This window comes from Tamandua tetradactyla, chromosome 13, assembly GCF_023851605.1.
Source record: "Tamandua tetradactyla isolate mTamTet1 chromosome 13, mTamTet1.pri, whole genome shotgun sequence".
In the NCBI taxonomy this organism is placed as follows: Eukaryota; Metazoa; Chordata; class Mammalia; order Pilosa; family Myrmecophagidae; genus Tamandua; species Tamandua tetradactyla.
This window is the reverse complement of record NC_135339.1, coordinates 36,245,156-36,252,969: the sequence shown is the minus strand read 5'-3', so window position 1 is coordinate 36,252,969 and position 7,814 is coordinate 36,245,156. Positions and strand designations below refer to the sequence as shown.

The following is a 7,814-nucleotide window of genomic DNA, read 5'->3' as shown; positions in this document are numbered from 1 at the left end:
CTGTAGACCAAGAACATTGAATCCTGTAGTGCGCCAGCGGTCAAAAGCCAGGAAACAAATTCCTTTACCAAGTTCAAAAGCACAAACATTCAAAGTTCAGAATTTAGGTAGAACAGGTGAGAGCAAGAAGTCAGAAAGAAGCAAAGGAAAAGGTCCAAAGCAGTTGTTGCCAATGGTATTGGAATACCCTGAGCCTATTTCTATTGGCAGGGTTGTATATGGGTAACCCTGTTTGGCTTAAAATCCCAGAAAAAAGACTAGAAAATGGTTATCTTTATAGGTGAAGCCTATATTACTTTCCTGGTTAGTTCTTTAAAGTGTTTTGGATATTATATTTATCTCATTCCAAAATAATTAAGAGGAGCCAAATTTGATTATTCTGTGGTGTAAATTATCCCTTCATTCTATGTACTATCAATCTCAATTTCATTCTGAAACATGAAGGCTAACTAAACCTTAGTTGAGCACTTCACATAGTTGGCTCTAAGTTAAGAGGAAAATCAGCAATTAGGGTACTAGCAAATAAGGGGCAGAAGAAGCACTTTTTGTAAACATTTAAATTTGTGATGGCTTAAAATATAAAAAGGAAAATTAAGAGTCAGTATAGTCATGTTAAAAAATAAAAACTTTGTTAAAATTCCTTACATGGATTTATGAGTTAGCTTTGCACATCGGTAGATGGGTTAGGGCAAACCAGATATTTCCAGTGCTTGGATTTTCAAAGGTTTCATCCAGACTTCTCTAGATATGAATACAGAATCTAGGAATATTCATCTGAATCTCAGGACACAGTTTCAAATTTTCAGACTCAAACCCTAAATAAATTTTATTTAAAACAAAATAAAATAACGCACAACAACAAAAAGCTCCCTGGAAATAAAAACTCAGACCAAAACCCACACAACCAAACTTTTATTAGAAAGGGATGTATGTATGTGTTTGGAGAGGGGGGTTTGGGGAGCAGAGAATTTAGTTAGAATTTAAATTTTTATGGTTTTATTATTCGAAAGATAACCAAGTAGATAAAATCTAGACAATTGATACAAAAAATCACACTAGTTCCTGATGTCATTTTGGAGTATTTCTGGTTCAACCTTTTTTTGCTATGCATTTTTTAAAATAACATAGCTGTAATCTTTTAAGCAAGTATCTGAGGAAGACAAATGCTTATTTTGACCCTCTGTGTTTTTGAATAGTCTGCCATAGCCAGAATGGTCTAAGTTATCCTACAGTAATAACTCCAAAGCTTAATGCCTCAACACGGTAAAGTTTATTTCTGGCTCATGTAAAATCATCCTGAGTTTGGTTGACTTTTCAGGGCACTTGTCCTCTATGAAGTGACTTGGCAGCCTGGGCTCTTTTAATATCGTGGTTCTGCAATCTCAATTCAAGGCACTCTTGGTTATTGCAGTGGAGGGAGGGAAATCATATGGGCCTGTTTACTTTTTTGGCACTGAGAAGTGATACTTATTGTTCCTACTCACAGTTCATTGGCCAGAAGTAGTCACATGGCCCCCCTTATATGCAAGTGGATTGGAAAGGAAGGTCCCTATTTGCCCTGGAAGGAATGAAGGACTTACTATTGGTAAATACTTGTTAATGGCTTTCATTCTCTGAAATAGGATTTTTTTCCCTAAAGCCAAGGATTTAATGCAGAAGTCAAAAGTATTAAAAATGAGGCCCTGACATGTAAATTTATAATCTGTAAAATTACATTATTGATTGCTCAAGGATAATTAGTGGCTCAAGGATTACTCTGAAGAAAATAAATTGTTATGGCTGATGTTACATAGCCAAGTATATTTGCATGATATCATCTTATGTTCTTCACCTTCCTTTAAAGAATTGGTTTTTTTGCTTGCAGTTTTGTCTAACCTCTCCATTTTGGCCATGTCTTCTAAAAGAACAGAAGATTTAGGTTACCTCACAATCTGCTGTGATAAAATTGCAATGCTCTCCCAAACTCAGACTGTATCATGCGAAAGCCCAGCCAAACTTTTAGGTTGACTAAACATCATGAAATTTCTGATGCAATTTTAAAATAAAAAATAGCAATCTTATATCATCAAATTAATTCATTAATATTAGGTATAAATATAACTAGGATAGGGCCATAGTGACTCAGTTGCAGAGTTCTCGCCTGTCATGCCAGAGACCCGGGTTCAATTCCCGATGCCTGCCCATGGAAAAAAAATATATATATAAAATATAAAATATAAAAAAATGTATATATGAAACTAGGATATTACCATTTCCTTTATTCTTACTACTGCCTTGGTGCAACTCTAATCTAGGTATTCTAATAGGATCTTTGGACTCATTTGAAATAAGGACTTTTGTACATGGAATTTTGTATTTTAAGCATTGTTGTGTTATACATCTTCACCTATGACCAAATGGTTCACATGACCAGTGGTTAAATTTTAGCGAATTATTTAACAAGTTAATTATCCACAAATCTCCTCCTAGCATGTGGTTCTTTTCCTTGGGTCAAGTACTCATTGTACTCTCTTCATTCCAAGGCTTATGTTAATGAAAGATTACTTGCACTTCTTTCTTCAATCCAGTTCAAACTTATTTGCTTTACAATTCTACACAAATTCTTACTGCTATGTTTTTTTTTTCGCTACATCCCTGAAAAATAACATATTACTTCTCCAATTTTCTAATAAGTATAACAATAGCTATCATATATCAATATGTTTTGTAGATTCAATGTGCTTTGTTCCCAACATTAGGCTAAATGTTTTACTAATCTAATTCTTATAGCAACCCTATGAGGAAAATAGGATTATTATTTCTCTCTTTTTTTTTTTTTTGACATAGACAGGCACTAGGAATCGAACCCAGATTTCCAGCATGGCAGGCAAGGACTCTGCCACTGCGCCACCATTGCCCACCCGATTATTTCTGTTTTAAGGATGAGGAAAACTGAGGTTTAGGAAAATTAAGTAATTACCTGAGGCCATATATCTGGGAGGTGGTAAAATCAGTTTTGGAAACCAGCTCTAAATCTCTTACAGATCTCTAGCTGATAAACACTTGCCATATTACCTTTGCTTGCCTTCTTTTCAGTTTGTTTATTTCAAGAATCAATTGGCACTTAAAAATGCAGTTATTTAAAATCACCCGTACACATACATTTCATTTCTGTTTTAATTGAAGGGAAATTTTAATAAATTGTTTTGCAGGCCAGAAATGTGTACCATATGCCTCAGGAGTCCTGGTTATAAGAATTCTAAGTGAAAAACTGAGCTGTTGTCTCTAATATGTCTTTGGATTTTTGTGTAATAAAAATGTGTTAAGAAATACTTAATCTTTGTAAAATCTAAATATTGCGTCAATAGGTGTCTGTTATTTTCATCACTGAAAACAAACCAAAAAAAATAAACCAGGCCAAAAAAGAATCTTTGAGTTCGTATTCCCTACAGTATGCTTCTTAGACCTTGAACACGATAGACCCTCAATAAGTATTTTGATGTGTGAATGGAGCAGAGTTTTTAAAATGAATCCCAACACATTGTTTGATTCTAAGGGCTCTTTGGGTGAAATTCTCATTTTTCAAAGAACTTATTTTCTCCCCATTGTAAATTCTATGCTTTTTAAGTTTTGTGAAAGAAAAAGCAAGGAGTGTTTTGGCTCTTAAGTTTCAAACAGTTTCACCTTCAGATAATAAAACCAGCAAATATTTATTTGTAAATATCTTTATTTAGATCATATGTTAGGTATTCTTTCTAAATTCAGAGAGAATATGGTTTCATACTCATTTTCTGCATGTAACGCTTATGAATATGATTCTAATTGGATGACAGCACATGAAATAATAAAAGGACAATGACTATCAGATTTTATATATTTGCTTTTTTTACAAAAATGAATTCACAAATGGAAAATGTAATACTATAAAAAACTTTGTGGTTAAATTTACTTTTAATCATTTTTGCTTTATTATCTTTTGGCAGCTGGCAAATCTTTAATTAATCTTTATAAAAAGAAATTACACTTTAAACCTTACACATTAAAAGGAAAAAGCTTCTAAGTTACACAGTGAATAAACTTATTAACTATAAAATTAATCAGTCAACATTAGCAAATTCACAGTTAGAAAACTATGCTGATAATTACATGTTCTTATATTATTCTCCTACTTTGATTTACTCTTGCTAATTTCTCAGTAATAATGATTCATTTTATTTTTGATAATAATGATTCATTATATTTTTGGTAACCTATAATTCCTATTGCAAATGTTTCTGTTTGCACTCTTTATAATTTTGGTTTAAAGACAGAGTTTTAAAATGACATGTTATATAAATTGTCTATATTACAGACAGGCTCTATTATATAAATACAAAAAATATGGTCTCTTTCAAAATGGGCAGGTTCATCCACCCCCAAAAACCACAAAATGCAACACAACATGGAGTCAAATTACTTGGACTGGAATTCCAGCGCCATCATTTATTAGCTTGTAAACATTTGAGTGATTACTTAACTCGTTTAAGCCTAAATTTTCTTATCTGTAGACTGGGAATAATAAAAGCTTCAACCTCACGGAATCCTTGTGAACATTAATGATGTTATCAGTGTTAATGCACTTAGTGAGAAGGAGCACAATAACTGGCATAGGGCAAATGATTAATAAATCTTAGCTATTATTTCAAAAAAACATATTGTTAATTTTTGAGCAGTAGGAAATTATCTGGTTCCTTTGAAGTTCATATGGACATAAATATCTCCATGTGATTATGTGGTATCTGATGAAACAAATGATAAATATGTTAAGGGTGTTTCTAATTATTATGGTTTGTTGGTAACATTTATAAAAGTACTCTACAAATACAAAATGCTGTTTATACAAATGATCACCATGGACAAATCTTATTTGTAACACTACAAATTAGTAGTGTAATAATTAGGATTGATATAACTATTTAAAAAGTGATTTAGAAAATACTTACATTATGTGTGTGTTAATATAGGTTGTTTATGCCAATATAAAATTGTGAATGTGTGAAAATAACGAGATAGCAATCAAGAAACTTATGATGCATGCAAAGAGAACTGCATCCTTCAGCTGGGGAAATGGATGTGTGTGTACAAAAAATGTCATCCTAAAGTAAATACCCTGGAATCACATGATAATAAGTCAAGAGAGATCAGAACATCTCGTAAGGAGTGAGTATTTTGTTACTATTCCATATCATGCAGAGTAGTGGACTCAACACAAAGAATCTATTGAAAAAAGCAAAGAGATAATTTGCATGTAAGGCAGGGGGAATGCTTATGCCACACCACGAGATTTTATAAAAAGTAAAATCATGAAAATACAACTGTGTTTTATTGAAAAAAACATGACTTTTAAAAATATATATTAAATAATTTATTAGTTTTTAATTGCGGTAAAATAACATAAAAATCATTTTAACCGTTATAAGTGGACAATTTGACCTTAGGTACTTTGACAGTACTGTATACTTTTCACTACGGTCTAGTTTCAGATTATTTTCATCATCTCAAACCAAAACTCGTACTCATTTGGCAATAATTCCCCACTCTCCCTACCCTCCACCCCTGGTATCCACTATTTTGCTTTCTGTCTTTATGATTTGCTTATTCAAAGTATTTCATATAAGAGAAGTCATACAATATTTTTCCTTTTCTGTTTGGTCTATTTCACCGAATATGATATTTTCAAGGTTCATCCATGTTGTAGCATGTACTGGCATTTCATTTTTATTTTTGCTGTTGATTGATATACCATTGTTTGGATATACCACATTTTGTTTATCCACTCATCTGTTGATGGACCTTTGAGTTGCTCCCACCTTTTGGCTATTGTGAATAAACTGTGCTATGAACAAGTATCTGTCTTGAGTCCCTGCTTTTAAATGCTATACCTAGGAGTGAAATTGCTGGATCATATTTGTAATTCTATGTTTAATTTTCTGAGGAACCTCCCGATTGTATTCCCTGGTGGCTGTACCATTTTATAGTTGCACCAACAATGTATGAGAGTCCCTATCTCTCCACATACTTGCCAACATTTGTTATTTTAAGTTTTTCTTAAAAAATAATTGTCATCCTTATGGGTATGAAACGGTCTCTCTGCCATTTTAATTTTCATCTCTCTAGTGGCTAATGATGTTGAGCATCTTTTCATATTCTTATCAGCCATTTGAATATCTTCTTTAGAGAAATGTCTATTCAAATCCTTGTCTCAGTTTTTAATTGGGCTGTTGGTCTTTTTGTTATTGTGTTGTAGGCATTTCTTTATATATTCTAGATATTAAACTCATCAGATATGTGGTTTCCAAATATTTTCTTCCATTCTGTAGGTTGTCTTTTCATTTTCTTGATGATATCTTTTTTTTTTTGGCATGGGCAGGCACCGGGAATTGAACCCGGGTCTCTGGCATGGCAGGCGAGAACTCTGCCTGCTGAACCACCACGGCCCGCCCTTGATGATATCTTTTGATGCACAGAAGTTTTTAATTTTGGTGCAGTCCATTTCATTCTTTTTTTCTTTTTGTTGCGCTTGCTTTTGGTGTAAAATCTAAAAATCCATTGCCTACTACAAGTCCCCAAAGTATTTCTCTATGCTTTCTTTGCAAGAATTTTATAGTATTAGCTCTTCTATTTAGATCATTGATCCATTTTGAACTCATTTTTGTTCCATATATATATATGTTTTTTTTTCCTGTTTAAAAACATTTTATTCAACATTTTTGGAATACTGCTTCCTACAGTCAAAGTTTAGGAATAAAAAAACATCTTAATAAAACCAAATCTATGCTAAAGTCATATTCTTTTGTATGAAGAAATATGCATTAATCTTTAAAGTGTTTCACTGCTGAAATATCTTTAAAATTTTCAGGAGCATGACAAATTCTAAACACATTAAGAGTATGTAGCTATTTCAATGTTCTTGGAAATGGAGAGCAATCAGTTGATCTATGACTTAGGATTTGTTTCCATGCTTGCTTGAACTTCCTCCACCTCTGAGAGCTTTTCATCATTTTCTAGTGTTTATTGAAGTGGTGGTACTAAGAAGAACATGAAACTCTTTCTGTCTCAATTCTAGCTTATCTTCAACTCTTTCTTTAATATGTGAAAGATGTTCCAGTTCTTTTCCCAGAGCCTCTAGTTCCTTTAATATCTCATGCCTATCTGGATGATGCTGGATCACTTTTGCCAAAGCATCATAATCTTGGTGATTTTTTCATATTTGTTTTGCTTGAAGAATTTGCTTTTTTTCAATTTGCAATTTTCATGTGCTTCAGTGATGCTACATTCTATTTCTTTGTAAATTTCTTCATAATTTTCCATTTTTCTGAGATTCATATCATATACCGACAAGACTTTGCCCACTGAAAATTCACAATGTGGCAGTGTGTTCGGCATACATTTGTACTGGCTTTACTTCTCTTCCTGGGTTACAGAGTTTCACTATTTCATGAAACTCTTCACTAGCAGATTAATTCTCTGGCATCTCTAGAATTGTCTCCATCAATCAGGAGTCACTGCCACAGAAGTTGTCGTCAGTCAGGCTCCCACCACATGCACTGCTGTGTTCTAGATACATATCTATCTATATATAGTGTGTGTGTGTGTGTGTGTGCATGGTTTGGAAATCGAACCCGGGTCTCCTGCATGGAAGGCATTCTACCACTGAACTACCCATGCACTCTGTTCTATATGTTTATATATATATATTTATATATATATATATATATTTTTTTTTATTTTATTTTATTATTTTTTGTTTGTTTGTTTGTTTCTTACATGGGCTGGGGCCGGGAATCGAACCGGGG

The 7,814-nt window shown here is 33.0% G+C and overlaps 1 pseudogene; it reads right to left on the bottom strand.

The window, feature by feature from the left end:
• Positions 1 to 6,954: 6,954 nt before the first annotated feature.
• LOC143653364 (THO complex subunit 7 homolog pseudogene) lies at positions 6,955 to 7,404 on the bottom strand (annotated as a pseudogene).
• Positions 7,405 to 7,814: the final 410 nt, after the last annotated feature.